Source organism: Miniopterus schreibersii (assembly GCF_964146895.1).
Source record: "Miniopterus schreibersii genome assembly, chromosome: 15".
Taxonomy (NCBI): Eukaryota; Metazoa; Chordata; class Mammalia; order Chiroptera; family Miniopteridae; genus Miniopterus; species Miniopterus schreibersii.
In genome coordinates, this window is record NC_138115.1 from 2,360,253 (window position 1) to 2,378,697 (window position 18,445).

An 18,445-nucleotide genomic window follows, 5' to 3' on the forward strand; every position below is an offset into this window, starting at 1 on the left:
CGGTCCGTCCCCAGGCCGCCGGCTGCGGAGCTCTTGCTCGGCTGGAAGGCCCGGCGTGACCGCGCCCGTCGGCCAGGGCTCGCTCTGCCCGGGGGAGGCCCGGGGCTCGCTAACGAGCTGGAGAGGCTGTGGACATTAACCAACAGACCTGTTCACATGCAGCCTGGTTTCCACAAACAAAGGCTATGAGTCATGCATTATTCCACGTGAAAATAAATTGATAGCAAGACGAGAGGTAGTTCATACGCAAAATTTGAAATGTTTCACCTCTGCTTTTTCCATCGGAGCTGTTTTGTTGTCTTGAAGAGCTCAGAGGCGTGTGGTCCAGATAAGTGGAGGTCTTGGGACTTGTTTTTATTAACTCTGAAAGCCACTTGCCATTAAACATAATTGAGTCCTCTTGTTGTTGTTCTTGAATCTCTCCCAGGCAAGAGAGGTGGTTGCTACTTTCTCTTGACATTCAGATTTTGATGTTCTCTTTTGTTTTCAGGGTAAGAAGTGACCTTTTGAGGTGACTGTAACTGAAGATTGCTTTACAGAAGCCAAAAAAGGTAAATGCAAATATGATTAGTGGGATAATATGTAGGGTGGTATCTGTCATGTTTTAGGCATCTTAATTCAGTTCTCTTCTGATCTACATATTCATCAAGTAGATTTGTATTTATTTGTGTGTATGTAGCATATTTTGGGAGATCTTTAAAGAAAAGGTTGCCCGTAAGAAATGGTCCACAGAGTCACAGTTTCTCCCAAATATCAAACTCTTCCCCTCTGTTGAAGCTGAACTTTTTTGGTGTGTGGGGGGTGTTGAATTGGTAGGTTTAAAGTTAGAGAGTCATACTCGCATCACAAAAGGGTGATTTCATAAAATGAACTTGCTGCTAACAAGAGTAACGCATGTCAGTGTTCTGAGCTGAAGTGGTGTCATCAGATTGATGTTCATCTGGCAGCTTCATAATCACCTTCTTTCCGAAATTAATCGTCAGGCACCATAGCAACATGCCACATTGATGTAACTGCTGAACAGTGTGGGGCACATCCTGTGATGTCAGCACGAGACTGCCTTGTTCCCTTGACCTTGCTTGAGAATCAAATGAGTACTTGATTTTAAAATTAGAAGTTTTCTGAGGGACTAATGTTGCTTGATGAATTAAAACTAAATGAATTTTCTCAAATTCACATTTGGGAGGGGAAACAAAAAAGCACTCTGCTTAAAATGATTGTGGTTGCTACCTATTTTCTTGATTCCTAAAGTACGCACCTCATCTTATACAAGTCAATGTTGCAGGTCATTTTAACATCTTATGTTTCTCAAGTAATGTCCTCATTTTATTTTTGAATATGGCCAATAATAGTTCCATTTGATGTAGTAGGTTTGTGTCTGTTTTCAAACAGGTCCCTAGTGGGCCTGGCTGCGCCAAGCCCTTGCTCAGCTCTTACTACATCACAGTTTGTGAGCCTGTGAGATACAGGCTCCTTACGCTTTAGCTCAGCAGGTTTACTGTGGAACTTTCATAATGCGAAGATTCTTACACCAGTTTGTTCTAAATCTCACCCAGGGTTTTGGGTTCTAGAATGCATCATAAAGGTGATGATTTGCTTTTTAAACTTGCATTTCGGCACATTTGATTTGGGCCCAAAAGTCCAACTTGCCTCATCTCACCGTCTTTGTAGTTTGAATTAAACTTTCGTGGGAAGCACGGGTTGTCCTGCAGGGAGGACAGTCTTTCTTCGATGGCCCAGCCAGCAGTTTGGGTTATCAAGTCATAGCGTGACTTTTTCCCTTTGCTGAGACTCAGTTTTCTAATCTTAAAAATGAAAGTTGAATCTGTTCTTGGGATCTGCAGACTTGGTCCGTAAGGGCCACGCAGGTAAATGTTTTCTGTTTTGTGGGCCACGCTGTCTCTGTCACAGCCCCTCAGCTCCGCTCTAGGTTGTGTCTCCTGGTCTCTGTGAGCCTGCGAGACCTCAGCCAAGGTCTTCTCCTGCAAAGCCCAGCTGGGGTAGCTCATCTCGCGCTCTTAGCAAAGGTTCTAGGGAAGCTGTGGTTATGATTAAATGTGGTTGAACAGAGAGAGCCGTGTTGTCCCTACAGCTTCAATAGGGCTTCATCAGGGGGTTTCGTTGTTTCCTTTGGAATCACCTGTGAGCATGATTGATTTTCTTCTGACTTGATGTCTTTATAATGTCCACACTTACACCTGTGACCAGAAAATGGACGCGATTGAATTTGTGCAATGTGATTTTTCCCAATTCTATAATATTGTTTAAAGTTAAAAATATCACGAGTCAAGGGCAAGTTTAGTTTAAAAAAAAGTTTCTAAAATTTGTCATTAATGTTGACTAAGAGAGAAAAAAATGCTTTCTTTTAAAAAAAAATTTATATTTCAGTTACAATTGACATCTAGTGTTGTATTACCTAAAAATGCTTTCTTTATAATTACTGTGAAGAACGCACTGTAGTATAAAATATCCTGAAAATAAGGAGCCCCTTTTTAAACTTCAGGAACACAGAAAGAAAAAATTTGTTCTTCTGATGCCTCCTCTTATGACACAAAGTGAGCCGAATAACAAATTCACATAATTTTTATTTCCACTTGACCGCTAGAAGCTCAGAGTGAGTTTGTGCTCAATCTCGGTAGTTTTTTCAGGTTCAACTTTTTGTTGTTGATATATTTTAAAATAAACTTGATTTTTTTCTACCCCCAGTTAACATTTCATTATTTTACTTTTTTTCCCTTCTACAATATCAGTTCCATCTGTGTTTTGACTCATTTAATTTTTATTTTTTTTTAGAAATAAGGTGTTTGGACTCAAATAAATAATAAATGACATGAAATTTTTTACCTTTTAGCAAGCTCAATGATCCTTTAAAACTAATCCTTATTTTCTTGATTTCTTATATGTAAAGGAAAAAAAGGTTTGTTAAAAATATAAAATCTAGAAGAAGATATAGCAAGGGGATAGAAGGGTTAGTGTTTCTTCCCAGTGAATAACCTTAAAGAAAACTAAGGTCGTGCTGCCGGTGGTGGTTAGGAAGCCAGCACTGCCCTCCACACTACAGGAAGGATGCAGAAATCAGATGCCAGGAGCTTCTCAGTAAATGCCAGGCCCAAATTTGAAATCTGGGAATCATTAACTGTCAGCATAGATGCAAATAAATCTGCCTGCATTGGCATTATGGGGACAACTGGTTGTGTGCATAAAAGTGGTCAGGCAAATTCAGAAAACCAGATGAAGCCGTTTTTCAAATTTAGTTACAAAGGTCTGAAGAATCATAAATAACAGTCATCATACTTGGTAGTGGTATTAACAATTTTTTTCCAAGTAGATCTGAGCATTTTATAAAATGGGTCTGGTTGCCAGCATTCCTAAGAGGTAGCTGGCAATTATTATAATCCCCACTTTACAAACTGGGAAAGTGGCCCCATAGGTGATTAGTAGCTCACCCAAGGTCATTTGAATGTCAAGACAGAAGGTAAAACGAAAACTTGCTCTGGTCATAATTATATTGATGTCATTGTAGTGTGGCTGCCTTGGTTTGGTGATTTAATAATGGTTCGTGCATCAGTTTCTCTGTCTCCCCCCACCATTGGCAATTCATCCACATGCATTTTTTGTTTCCAGTTCGATCCAATTTGTAAAATTCATCATCTTGTATTCAGTTCTGAATGGCATTGGGAGTTGATGATATTAGTCAAAATCATATAGATTACAATTAAATGGTTATTTTAAAACATCAGACATGTTCAAACGTGACATTTTATCTGTTTATTCATTTTTTTAAAATAGTCGACTTATTTGAGAGAAAGTAAAATAATCTAAAAGAATGTGTAATCATTGCAGTTTTTCTCTCACCCCCAATTTGAGCTATTTTTTTATTAGATCAAGGAGTTATAATTCATTCTTATAGACACTACTCACTGTGTCTTACATATTGCAAATTATTTCTTGGTTACAAAAAAGCTAAAATTGGCTATTCAGCCATTTAAAATATATTCATTGGTTCTTTGGAAAGTGTATATGTATGTGATGTAAATATTTACATAATGAAAATATTCTGAGTTAAATCCATTCAGAATGACCTCTTTGTAACATTCAGCGTTTGAATTATGTGACTGTTAATTCATGAAGTTGTTATGAAGACACTGGAAGAGAGTGTCTTCACTGGCAGAAATCTCCAGTCAGTCAGCTTAGTTAAGCATTGAACCTGGTCCCTCCACAGCCACGCGCGTGCACGCGCACACGCGCACACACGCACACACGCACATGCACGCACCCCCCCCCCCCATACAACCCCCCCCGTGCCCGGGTTGTAACAGTCAGGATAAAGACTGGGCTGCTGTAGCACAGAGACCTAAACACACAGTGACTTACACACAGCACAGCGCCTTCTCTCTCATGTACTAGCCTGGCCAGTGCAGCGCGACTGGCCGGCCCCTCCTGTGCTCTCCCTCGGGCTTGCCCTCGTCTGCGTGGCTGAGACACAGTGAAGTCCGAGGGAGCAATGGTTTTGAAGCACCTGAGTTAAAAATTGCACTCTCTGCCCGGCCGGGCGTGGCTCAGCGGTTGAGCGTTGACCTGGGATCCAGGCGATCGGGGTTCGATTCCCGGTCAGGGCACATGCCCGGGTTGCGGGCTCGATCAATGACTCTCTCGTCATTGATGTTTCTATCTCTCTCTCTCCCTCTCCTTTCCTCTCTCTGAAATCAATAAAGATATATTAAAAAAAAAAAATTGCACTCTCTATCCATTGACATTTTAAAAAAATACATCTCTCTGATTTCAGAGAGAGGAAAGGAGAGGGAGAGAGAGAGATAGAAACATCAATGACGAGAGAGTCATTGATCGAGCCCGCAACCCGGGCATGTGCCCTGACCGGGAATCGAACCCCGATCGCCTGGATCCCAGGTCAACGCTCAACCGCTGAGCCACGCCCGGCTGGGCTCCATTGACATTTAATTGGTAGAAGTATGGTCATATGGTCACAAGAAGCTGCAATGGCTGCTATGAAAATGTCTCTACCTGGGTGGCCACAAGTGTGGGAGAATTGGAGAACAGATTTAAGGGGACAGTTAGTACAAATCAACTTGATTGGTTGAGTTGCCCCAGTTCAATAATTTCTTTCATTCATTTACTCAGATGTACATACTACATATGTACATATATTAGTTCCTACTGCAGATATTTATATGTGAAGATGTGCACCTAGTGCTGGGATCATAGCACTGTAGGAAGGACACCGTCTCTGTCCTCAGTCCTCATAGGGCTTACATTGTAGAGGGGAAGACAGACAATATGACAAGTGTTAGAAAGGGCAGATATTGGTTGCTCTGTATCTCAGAGGTCAGGGGTTAGGGCTTTATGTATTATAGCATTAAATGGAAGCTATGTTGGATTAATTTGATTTTCTTGTACCTTTCATGCCAATGCTGTTGTGAATGTTATCAGGCATGCCAATTTTTTGGTAAGAGCTTTATTGAGATATAATTCACACACAATACAACTTACCCATTTAAAGTGTACTCTTCAGTGTTTCTTAGTACATTCACAGTTTTCAACCATCATCACAATCTAGCTTTAAAACATTTTATCACCCCAGAAAGAGACCCATACCCATTAGTAGTCACTCCCCCAACCCAGCCCCTGGCAACAATGAATCTACTTTCATTCTGTATAGATTTACCTATTCTGCATGTTTTGCATAAATGAATCGTGCATTCTGTGGTCTTTTGTGACTCACTTTTTCACTTAGCATAATGTTTTCAAGGTTCCTCCAAAGCCTTTCAGTTTTTAAGCATCTTACAACCTCAGAGTTGTATGAGTTCTTAGTCCAAATCTAACAAAATGGTGGCCTGAAACACTCGCACAAGGATGGCATTGGGGGAAATTACTGTTTTCATGTTGTTTATATTCCCATAGAACTGACTTGGCCTCTCAATAGTTAAAGTTTAGAATTTAAATGTTTGCATTTTAAGTTAGCTGTTTTTAAACATTGTTAACCATAATGCTAAACTAAGTTACTCTGTAAACAAGAGCTGTCTCTCCTGAATGTTAGTTTCAAAGAAGAAAAAAATTTAAATATTGATTTTCAGAGAAATATGCTCAATAGAGGTTTTTTTTCAAGCAGAAGTCACTTGCTGAAATGTACATGAAGACATGCTTAGTAGTAAAGACAATATTTGCAGCAATTATCAAGTAGCCATATTTTGCACAGTTGAACAATCAAAAATATAAAACCTAGTAACAAATGGTTTTATTCATTTTTTCAAAATGATGTTTTTGCACTTACACCTGCTAAGGGCACAAATATCCCAACTGCGTAAGATTCACCTTGAGCATCTTATCAAGAAATTCTCAGTTTTGGATGACAATTGAACAGCGTGACAGAGATGCAGGAATTATTGACCTTTTTTGGTAATTCACAAACCTTGGGAAGAAACTTGAGGCCTAACTGTGCAACAACAACCCCTTGTTTAGGGCAGCACATTTGTGTAGCCTCAACTTCATATCCCCTTGTATCTAGTAGCATCCAGAACCTTAAAAGAGCAAATGACATATTGATGGTAGAATCCTTATTTTGAGGCCATTTTAAAAGTTGACACTTTCAACCCAGGGCTAAGTTTGGACTTGAAGTTCATGGTGTATTTTTCAGACTGTTGGTGATTGGGATTTTGTAAAAATGGAAAATGAAGATTAATTGTTTGTACCTCTCTTTCCTTGATCTAAACTATTGTACCTCCATGGCCTCTGCATTGGGTGGGGAAAGGAAAATGTAAAACTTGACATCTTTTCTGCTCAGTTCAAATGCACTATTTTTGAAGTGTGAAAATTGTGCAGATTTTCCCTTGAATTTTTTATGTATGTAGTATATAATTATAGGTAATTAGGTGTTTTGTTAATTATCAGACAGTGTAGTGAGTTATTTAAAAGTACCTTTTAATTAAAAGAAGTCTTGCATCATTGGCTGCACTGTGAAGACCTCAGTCAGTGGGTTGTCACGGATGTTGAATTCCTTGCCCTGCCCTTCAGGCCTCTTTTCTTGGGAAGCCTGTTTCCCTTTAAAGGGTCCTGAGCACTCCCCTGGAGGCCAGAGGAAGTGTCCTAAAATCCATTCATTACAGACTACATACTTAAAGTTTACTTAGAACAGTGATTTTCAAAGTGGGCATGGGGACCCATTTGTGGGTTAGGAACTCAGGTTAGTGGGTCGCGCCCCCAATTTTTTAAACAATTGAATAAACACCCAATAGAGTAGAAGAGACCTGTACTGCCACCATGGAAACCACTAGGCACACGTGGCTGGGAACACTTGACATGCAGCCAAAACTTCTGTGTGCTGTCAATGTGAAATCCACAGTGTTTCAGAGACTTTCTATGGAAAAAAGAATGTGAGATATTTGAGTAATTATTTTTTATTGATTATACATTGAAATTATTATATTTTTGATACATTGGGTTAAGTAAAATAAATTGAAATTAATTTCAACTGTTTCTGTTTACTTTTTTCAGTGTGGTTGAAATTACATATGTGGCAAGCATTGTATTCTATTAGAATAGAGCAGTGAATGACAGCTACAAGCCCTCTGCTCAGGCTCTATGAGGAGGGGACTGGTAGAAAAACAGAATAAATAAATATGAGGTGATAGGTGCTGTGGAGAAAATAGAGGCGGGTAATAAGGTTCAGCTGCCAGAGGGAAGGGGTTGCAACTGCAACACACAATGACACATAGGCGTTTATTTGATAAAGATTCAGCCTGTTGTAAGGAGAGCAAGTTGGCCAGTGTGGCCAAAGTAAAGTCATCCAGTGGCAGAGTAGCAGGAGATAAGGTCAAGAAGTAGCAGAGCAACTGAGTCAAGCATTAAGGCCGATTGGCCTCTTTGCCTTTTAGTGAAATGTGGAGACATCGATGGGCTTTGAAGTGGGACAAGATCTGACTCATGCTATAAATGGGTCACTCTGGAAGCTGTCTTGCAAATAAACTCTGGGTGGGTGAGACAGTAGGCAGGAAGACCCGTTAGGAGACCCCTGGAATAATCCAGGGAGATAGGATGATGCCCAGGATCAGGATGGTGGTGGAGGTGGCAAGAAGTGGTTAAATTTGGAATATATTTGAAGGTAGAGCCAAAGGATTTCTTGGTGGAATAGATGTGGAGTTTAGAAGAATTGCATCAAGGATGGCTCCCAGGATTTTTGTCCTGATATTTTGCTTGTGGGTAGAAAGAGAAGAGTCAGATAGAACACAGGTTTTCCATCCAAGCAGTTGCTGGAAGGGTGGATCTACCATTTACTGAAATAGGGAAGCCTGTGAGGGCCCAGGTGTGAGGAGATTAAAAAGTCCGCTTTCACTTGTCAAAGATGGTAAAGCTGGCTTTACTCTGGACCGTCACAGCAGGTGCAGGGAACACTGCAGTGAGATTTTCTATGCAAGAGACAGGTTGAGCTCAACTCTGAATATAGCATGGGAGCAGGATGGAGTCAGTGGATGGAAAATTATTAAGAGGAAATGATCAGGGGTGAGGGGAGGGTCCTGGTCAAATAGATCTAACAGGATTCTTGATTAACACAGTCCAGGGCAAGTAGACATCAATCCCCTGGGGGATGGCAGGGGACGCGGAACCTGATCCAGTGGAGGGTGACCAGATATGGGGGTGGGGTTCTGGTTGAACTGAGTTGGTAGGATTCTTGCTAAAATCGGCCTTTACAAGGAAGTGCACAGACGGGTCTAGGAGCGTGACTGAAGTTTGGGTGAGCTAAGTCCCTTTGTCAGGAGTGGCTGAGAGAAGCGGGGGAGACCAGGAGTACAGCTGGAGACGTGTGAGGTTTCAGCTGTTGAATTTTCATCCAGGTTGAGATATCAGCTGTGCACTTGGATGTGTGGCCCTAGAATTGCCCTCGGAGGGCTGCACATTGCGGGTTTATAAATGTATAAGCTCGTGAGTGATATGTAAAGGCCGGGGAGTGGACGAGCTCACTCAGGAAGCCATGGTGCAGATAAAGAAGAGAAGGGCTCCCAGATGTGGGTCTGAAGCCAACACCATTACGAGGTTTGCTCACAGGATCCCGAGGCGGAAGGGCCAAGGGTGGAAGGACAGCTCGGCTGCGGTGTGGCTCAGGACGCTGCTCCTGGGGGGGAGCGGTCAGCTGCACGAAGCTCGGCCGGGGGCCACGAGCGGTGATGGCAGAGCTGACTGTTGGGCTTGTCGGCGTGGAGGCCAGTTAACTGCAACAAGAGTAAAAACGTTTGAATCTCACTGTTCTAACATACACTGGGGTTTGTACCACCACCAGACTGCTTATGGAAATTCGGCATTTTGAGTGGTGTTTCCAGGAATTGTGCCTGTTCAGCACTCTTTTTTGTTTAGGTCACCACATGTGCCTCCACCCCTTGTAGCCCCACATGGTCGGGGGTCACAATAGAGCCTGTGGAAAGGGGTCAGAGAAAAACTCACATCTCCATAAAGGAATCCTGTGCATTTTGCCCCTTTTGAGTCAATCTCTAATCCGATGGTTTAGATACTAAGTCTAAATCAAAGACAGAGGAAAAGGGGGGTATACTTGCGTCTCTAACTTGAAATATGTTATTTTTAATCATCTAAGTACATCACAGCTTGGTGTGGTTAACATAGTCTCTAGATTAGTAAAGGACTAGTGTGTGCCTAAGCCAGATGCCAGTCTGTCACCTTTACCTTATACTAATATAGGTAGTCTTTGATGGGTTCATCCACCTTTCAGATCAACTAAACGCATCAAAGACTCTAGCTTATTCAAAAACCCTCAAACGCAGATGAATATTTTTGAGATTTCTAAGGCTGGTCCCAAATCTTCAAGCATCTAGGAAACTGTAAGTAAAATAACCAGAAACGTGCTTTGTCTCAACTTGGATAATAAACACCATTAAGGAGGTATTGGGGGAAGGAAGAACATTTCCTCTTTGTGAAAAAACACATGCATGTGTTTTTAAATAGTTTTTATTATAAAATGTTATTAGAAGAAATTAGGGAAGCATGAAAGTATGAAAGAAAATGTCCGAAGAGTAATTTCACTGGTGGCCTCACCTCAACAGTTCGACATTTTATCTGTATCTTGCCAGTATTTTGTATATGTAGACTTGTACTGTATACACTGTTTTGTTTCCTGCTCTAACATCAAAATATCCTAAGTATCTCCCCCAGTTATTACATATTATATATAAATCTTATTTTTAATATACCTTGGTGACTCTGTTGCTGTTACCTATTCCTGCAATAGTGGGTCTTTAAACTCCTTCTAGTTCCACAGACGGCCAGTCTATCTCGTTGGGCACCTCCGGATAGCTCAGTCTCTTGAATTAGTTTTATAAATGATGTTGTGATTTTAGATTGCCACCCAACCCCCCTCAACTTTGAAGTAATATTAAAACTAATCCGAGGCTCCTAAAATCAACCCTGGCGTCGAGCTGCATGTTTTCCACAATAATGTGAGGTACAGTTTGCATTAACTGATTGCAAAATTTCTAGACTTTAGGTTGCCAGGCATTTTTCTTTTCTGATATGAATTGTTTCTCGATGTTTTCCCACTTCTCCGACTTGAGGTTCAGCATGTGAGCTGGGAGCTTTGTGTCCTTTCGGGAACAGCCGGTCATCCTTTCCTTCCCAATTATCCCAAACCTGTCCTCCTCTGGTCCCAGAGCAACCCGTTCGTTTAATTTGATTGCATCTGCAGCTCCAATTTTGCTTTGATTGGGTTTCATTCGGTTTGCCCTGGAAAATTAAAATGTACTTAAAGCTTTTAGAGTATAAAAGTTTTTCTCTTGTCTGCCCATTTATTGAGTTCCTATGAGGTTTGCTGTGTGTTTAAAACCGAGCTGTGTCCCACTGTCCCTTGTGGCCCTTACACCACCTAGTTCTAACATCCCCAGATGGCCACTCAGCGATGCAGCCTTAGGTCTGCGGCTTGTGAGGGGACTAGCTAAGGAACGGGACTTCCCTGCTCTCTTCCCTGTAACTTACTGAAGGTGACAGACACCGAGATCCGGAAAAGGGAAATGACCTGTCCCAGGCGTAGTTGTCACCCTCTGTATGGGGAATCCCAGTCTCTTCTCCTGCACCCTTTCCTTCCTTTTAAGGTATAGTACCAAAAACAAGTGAAAATATTAAAATTTGACTATTAAAAAGTTGACTAATAAAAAAGTACGTGATGAAAACCGAAGCGTGTTTCTTGGAGTACGTGGTCCTTTCCCGGGTTTCAGTCCCAGCTCTCTCCTTCCAGCTGTATGGAGGGGAGTCCCACCGTTTACAGGTGCTCAAAATGCAGTTATGAGCAGCGTCCTCTGAAAACCTGAATCTCAGAAAATGCCGCTGGCCCTCTCCCTCTTCCCCTCACTTCCTCCTTCCCTCCTCCGGAAGCTTCTGCAGCGTCTCAGCCGCCTTCCTCCCGGCGGGGCGGGGAGCAGGGTGTGTGCGAGCCCAGCGCCCCTGCTGGCGGGGACCGCGGTCTGCGGCTCACCAGCCCAGTGCCCCGTGCCCGCGAGAACCGAGCTGTCCCTCTGTCCTCTCCCACTGACGCACACCTGCGAGCACCGCTCTGTGACCTGTGTTCGGTCAAGGGCTGGGGCACTGGAAGGGACAGTGATATGTGTGCTTCTGTTTTTTGTGTTGAGACTACCCGGCAGACGCATGTGTTCCATCAGGTGTAGACCCAAATGATTTCCTCAAAGGTCTATAAATGTACTAATTTTAAAAAGGGTGGTGGTGGGAATATTTTACCTGGTGGTTTGGGTTCTGCTGCAGTGGATATCCGCTGATATCCCAGCATTGTGCCTCTGTTTTGTTTACAGTGTCCCTCGAGGGCATCCGATCACCTGATCCCACCAGAGAGATGTCAGTAAAAAAGAAGCCCAGGGAGCCCTGGCAGGTGGCTCAGTTGGCCAGAGCATTGTCCCATACACCAAAAGACCAAAAGGTTGCGGGTTCGGTTACCAGTCACGACACATACCTAGGTTTCCGGTTTGATCCCTGGTCAGGGCATGTGTGGGGAGCAACTGACCCATATTTCTTTTTTTTCCTTCCTCTCTTTGTAGAATCAGTAACATAAATAAAATAAAATAACACAACAACAGATCTCAGGTATAAGGATTAAATGAAAATGAGGCCCAGGTAGAGAGCATGTGAAAGGTAATCGGGATTTATTTTTCCAGCCGTAAGACTGTTGACTCAGTTCACAAATGCAGTAGCAAAATCAGTTGTTGTGGCCAGGAATCTATACTCACTGGCTAATAAAAAGTCTGTGTACAGGGATAAAACTTGCAGCATTGTTTGTGGGAGCAAAAGCAATGAAATTCCCTAAATGTCTGTGAGGGGGGAGTGATTAAATGACAGTCCATTCCTGGGGTGGGGTGAAGGACACTGCTGTGCAGCTGTTGAGAAAGAAAGGGACCCTCTATGTGCTATTATGTACGTACCTCTGATACACACTAAGTGACCAAGTGGTGGCAGGGGGAAAAGCAAGTACACGTACAAAACACGTAATTGTGTGTATAGGAGGTTTTGGAAAAGAGACCTGACACTGCTTACAGTGGTCCCTTTGGGAAGGGAAGCTGGCGGTTGGGGGATGGAATTAATTTTTCTCATGTCCCGTGTGCTGCTGGGTTACAGGTGAGGACGGCAGCAGTTAGACAGTTGTTCTGGGCGCCACAGGGGAAGCAGTCAATGCTGCCAGGGCAGCAAGCCTGCTAAAAAAAAGATCAGATACTGAATTTTGATGATCTCTCTTTTAAATCCTTACTTTTAGTAAATGTGAACTCAGGTGGGATTGCTGACTAATTTCAAAACTCAGTGACAAGAACCAATTGATTCAGCCCAGATCCACCACATTCTCACTTCAGGCCACCAACTCTGTGACCAATGCACTCTCCTGAGCAATGCACATTTATTGATAGACTTCCATTGTCTCTGTATCTTCTAGAACATGGTTTAGTTGCAGCCCATACTGGCTTACACATAAAGAGACTAAATAGTCAGGCCTGGCTGGACATGACCTAAGCCCTAAAGCCCATCCTTACACTTTTCCCTCTGCTTGCTTCTGTGTTGCCCCATTTCTCACGGGCACCCTTCCTGGTGGCGAGCAGCCCCAGCAGCTCCATCCTTGCCAGTTCTCAACTCCAGGAGTCCAGACCCTCAAGCATTTGCTTTTAGGCTTGCCTTGGCCACATGCTTCTTGGAGGACCTTGACAGCTTTCACTCATCTCTATCTCCTATTTCTGTTTATAATTCAGTTAAAATTGATAAGCCCCAAGCTCCTACTATATTCTGGATTCTATAGGCCTGAGAACCCAGGCCTATAGATGATTAAAATATTTCTGCAGATCTCGGGGAGGTCACAGTGTGCTAGAGAAGGTAGGAAGTTAATATGGAAATAATTTTTGATGTGAATTATTAGACTTAGAGGAATTCTAGAGAGGGCTCGTCTCTACCTGGGAATCTTAGCAGGAGATTCCTCAGAGAAATGGCAGAGTCAAGCCTTCTGTGAGGAGCAGACTCTGTCATGCAGACGGGCCAGAAGGGCAGGCTGAAGGCATTCCAGCCTGAGAAGAGCATGGGTGGACAATTTTATTTGCATTAAACTGTTTCTCGGACTTCACAATTCTCCCTGGGGGGCGACACCATCCTCTTCTCATCCTGTGGCCACGCGCCCTCCCACCCTCCCAGGCCCTCCCCGAGTCCCAGACCCTGCACCCTGCTCCTGTGCCACCCCACCCGCCCCCGAAGCCCTCACTCGTCCACTGTATTTCTTTGCACACATTTGGCAGGTGCATTCATTACTTTGTATCTTTATTTACTTATCTCCCTTCCCTAGTTCCTTACTTTTTGCTCACTGTCTGGGCTGCACAATTAATGCCCTATTTTCAAGCAGTAGTCCCCCCATTAGCAAAGGGGTTGTGTTCCAAGGACAGACTTTGTCATCAGAAACTTTGTTCCCAGGTACAGAAATAATAGAGTCAGCCTAGGGCTGTATTCAAGGAAGACTGAAGGGGGTGGGTATAGCACGAAAATATCAGCCAACGTTTGTGCTGGAAACTGTGCAGTGGTCTTGAGCCTGACAAAGGTGCGGAGCTCCGAGGAGGGAGAAGAGCAGCTCCTGTGTGGCTGAGGAAGAAGGGGGAGGGAGAGGCCTGGCCCGGGTTAGAGGCTGGGGTCCAGTTTTGCTACAGCGTCAGCGGGCGGAAAGCAGGTCATCATGAGTCTGTGAGTTGCACTCGCCCCTTCCCAGCGCCCCTTCGCCTGCATGTAATTCCTGGAATCTGAGCTTGACTGCACGGCCCATCTTGGCCCTTTTTTATCCCTCCCACAAATCTGAGCCTGGCTACTCGCAGGTGGCACGTGAGACCAGAAGGAAGTGCGCCTCACCGCCTCTGCTCCTTGTACCACAGAGAGGATTGAGTACAGAAGAGGGAGCCAGATGTGGAAGTGGAAGTGAGGCTCTCCTTAATCCCAGTTTGCATTTAGTGAGAAGGGAGGAGACTCTACTCCAGAGAGGTGCAGAGGGATTTCCTTTCTGCAAGCGCTGCATCTGCTAAACCAAGGAAGACCTTGGACCCAAGTCCAGATGTGCTAGGAATGAGCTCTCCCCTCGCAGCTCGGGACAGTGTTACCCTTGAAAGGGTATCAGCAAGAACGTCAGGGCTCTCCAGTAACTAACGTCTAGTCAAAAGTTGCACCAAGGTGACCCATTAATAAGGGGCAGAGCTCTATCCCAGTTAGTTATCAAACGCTGACAGGAGAAATATCTTCTTTTTTACTGAGCACTTGAGTGCCACCCCTTGACATGACAGGGCTGTTGGGTCAGTGAGAATGAAGGCCCGAGATGGGAATTTCTAGTTTTGAGGGGGAGGGAGGCACTAGAGACCTGTATGAGGAGACAAGACAGGAGTGGTGGGATGTAAATGCTGGACACAGGCACAGAAACTTCCAGGTCTTCTCTGCTGTTGTGAGGTCACCTTCTGCTACGTGCCCCACCGTTTGCATAGTGAGAGAGCCCTGGGGCAGGACCGTATTGGTTTTGCTCATAGCTGTTGGATCTAGTCCTACACGTAGCCTCCTGTGGACACTCTGGCTTAGCTACCCATAATGCAGAGGCCACTGCCAAGAGCAGATTACCCATACTATTTTTCATTTTCATTGTTTTACAAATTTTCCCCAGTGATCTATTTATCCAGGTTTTATTCTTCATTCTCCTAAAATCAGAGAGCCTATTGCACACACAAAAAAAGCATTATTTTATGTGTACAGAATGTTGATAGATATAATACTGCCTTGTTCAGGGGTTATTTTTAGGAGTATGCCTTATCTTAAAGTCACTCTAAAATCCCAGTGGATATAGAACCTGTCTTTTAAGACTCCTTTTATTCCTGACTTAGAATATGTAATAGGTATGTTGCAGTTATTTCCCCAGTGAGACTCTTAAGCTTTTTGAGTGCAAGATCAGTGTCTTATATTTATTCATCTCCCCGTCAGTGTTCGACACATAGTAGGCCCTGTCTGAGAGGCTGAACCATTTTTGAGCAGCAGTGTGGACAGTTCAGGCCCCTCGCTGGCTTTGGGCGTAAGCCCGGCAAAGCGCATTAATGGACACCCGTTTCCTCTGTGAGGCTTTGCCTCTTCGCCGTCTTTCTGCTTTCGTACATGATCAGGCTCTGTCTGTCCGTGGGGAAGCCGCGGGCAGCTTCAGTGGGCACAAGTGTGACACCCACACGTGGAACGTAGCCTCAGAAATAACCACCGCACCAGTGACCCGTCGGGAGATTCTACTACTTGCGCTTCTTTTGTCAAAGGAATTCGGTTTTCTTGATTTGTTAGAAAATGGCACATTTTGGCCAACTCTGGAATGGATGGATACATGTTTTGGATATCTGCCTAGATTGACAGCTTTGGATTGCCTTTTTTCCTGAAATTTGGTAGTTCCAGATTTAAAAGTGCATTTTCTCTTAGACAGTTTTCAAGTGATCACACTGTTTTTGTGGGCAGTAATTATTATTTTTATAATATGTTTTTATTGACTTCAGAGAGAGAGAGGAAGGGCGAGGGAAAGAGAAACACTGACGGAGAGAGAAACATCTATGGGTTGCCTCCTGCACACACCCCAGCAGGGGACCGAATCCTCAGCCTGAGCATGTGTCCTGACCGGAAATCAAACCAGTGACCTTCTGGTGCACAGGCTGATGCTCAACCAACTGAGCCACACTGGCCAGGGCCAGTAATTATTTAAGAAGTGAAATATTTTCTCACACCTTTTCCCAAAAATATCTAAGTCTTTAAAAAGCATTCCTTAATTTTTTCCTCTCTCTGTTCTACGTTTGTATCTGCCTCGCAAAGATCCTCAGATTTGATGGGTGCAAGAGAATTACTACTTCATGTCTTGCACTTGTCTAATGGCACACTAACTGATTTCTTCACCCCGTGTCACTTTAGAATAACACTTGATAAACCTCCAGAAAGAGTCAAAGATGAGACATGACAACCCAGAGAAGTTTATTGGCCACATCACCAATGCCCCCAACCTTACTTAATGACTTTTTGGGACCTGACCTGGGGTAATCTGTCCCGTAGGGAAACCTAGATCAATGCAGTCACATGTGGGGCCCCATCGCTGGTAAGACCAGGTAACAATATAAAACTTTTATCCCTCTTAGTTGTTAAGATAAAACTTCCATTCATTCAAAGCATAAATCCTTTGTAGAATATTTTTGTGCTTGTTTTCCTCTGCATGTAAACTGTATTTGGTCCCTCCTCGTTTCTGTGGTGGGATTGACTTTTTAGGGCTGAGGAGAATTTGGACATAATTCCTCCCCTCCTCCATTCCTGTGCCTATACCAACTGCCAAGTCCCAGTGCCTCTTTGATATTAAAAAAATTTCCAAGCTACTCGCCTGCACTGCCTCCGTCTGCCTTGTCTTAGAGGCACATCATTTTTGCACATCAGTATTAACAATTCAAACACCCTGAAATGCTAATAGCACTAGTAAGCTTTTAATTCCATGGAATTTATTGCTTGCTGTATTTCCATGAATTTATAACGCTTTGATTCTTAAGAGCCCCATTTAATCAGTTTTGCCTGGCACAGAACATAATAAACAACTTGCCGGTGAAAAAGTGCCACTTGGGGGAGGCTGCTAACAAGGAAGTTAAATGCTTCTGCCACTAGCAGTTTCTTCGCTGTATTTTTCATGAACTGTAATGTACTTTGCTGGATTCAGAGTGGTGGCTAAACACAGGGACAGACATTGCAACATTCGAATCTCAGACTTCGCTGGGTGTCTTTGCAAAAAGCACAGAAGAAATCAAGGCTTTTAGCCTCACTTTTACCCTCCTCTGGCTTAATGGCTTCTAATACTTTTTCATTATCTTTACCTTAATCTCTCGGCGGATGATTTATGGACTGGAATGGTGAGTGATATCAGTGGGCAAAAACAATCATTAGAAGCTGTTAAGGAACATTTATTGTTTATTTGGCTGCCTGTCTATAAAAGTACACGTGATGGCCCTAATAGCAAAATATCAAATTATCAAGTGCTTTAAAGCAGAAAATGTCATTTGTTTCTCAAAACTGTACCAACTTTATATAATTGCCCTTTTAATTACCCCTAGTGGCCCATGAAATTTGCAAATAGAGCATCAAAGGTTTGATTTACTTACATGTTGCACTTTGGCGAGACTCTTAATGAATATTGTTTAGTACTAATGCTGAGATGAAATTTGTAAATGTTTATAGTGAGGGACTTAGAAGTGGGGGCGACTAGTAATAAAAACTGAATTGACTGAGTGCCTCAGGGTGGAACATTATGGTCATATTTTTGGACCTAACATTTTGAAAAATCCTCTTTTTGGTGGGATTTTATTCATTCAGGTATCGATGAATACATGTTACATGTAGTTTTGCAGTTTCTTTTTTTCTGCCTAGGTGATCTCACTGTTACTTTCCTGGGGTGTTTGTTTGAGGGGCAAATTTGTTCGTTTCCTGGCAATTTTGGAGTGGGGTCAGCTGCTGCTTCAGAAATCGCAGTCTCCAAGATGACACTCAGAGCTCCGTCACTAACAGCTAGTCTTTGGGATGTGATCTTTGGGTGTGGTCTGTGGGTGGATTCCAGGCTGGCAGTTCCTCGCCCCCCAGGAGCCTGCTCGGAGTCGGAGCCTCCTGGGACTGTTCGTGTCAGTGCCCTTGAAGGTCGTGGGCAGCATCCTGTGTCATTAAGTGAAAAACAAGAGCTGCTGCGAGTGACGGAGTCCAGGAGGGTCTTCGTGGACGGTGCTGCTGCAGAGTGAGTTTCCATCTCTCTGTGTTCAGTTAGCTTCCCAGATTTTTGCAGAGACGGAACTTGTGGCTACATCGCAGGTAATACGAGAAGTAGTGATACAGGATGGCAATAGGGAGACCCTGGGATTTGATTGCAGGCTCCTTCGTGGGCACAGGA

The 18,445-nt window shown here is 43.5% G+C and overlaps 1 protein-coding gene across 7 annotated transcripts in view; it reads left to right on the top strand.

Annotated features, from left to right (window-relative positions):
- Nucleotides 1-18,445, top strand: part of FOXP1 (forkhead box P1) — a 540,979-nt gene that overhangs the window by 246,403 nt on the left and 276,131 nt on the right. For 5 of the 7 annotated variants that reach the window (XM_081159208.1, XM_081159205.1, XM_081159215.1 and 2 more), the window contains one exon: nt 491-551. The exons of the other annotated variants lie outside the window; for them this stretch is intronic. The gene's annotated coding sequence lies outside the window, so the exon portion shown is untranslated. The remainder of the gene's footprint in view (nt 1-490; nt 552-18,445) is intronic. 7 annotated transcript variants of the gene reach the window in all.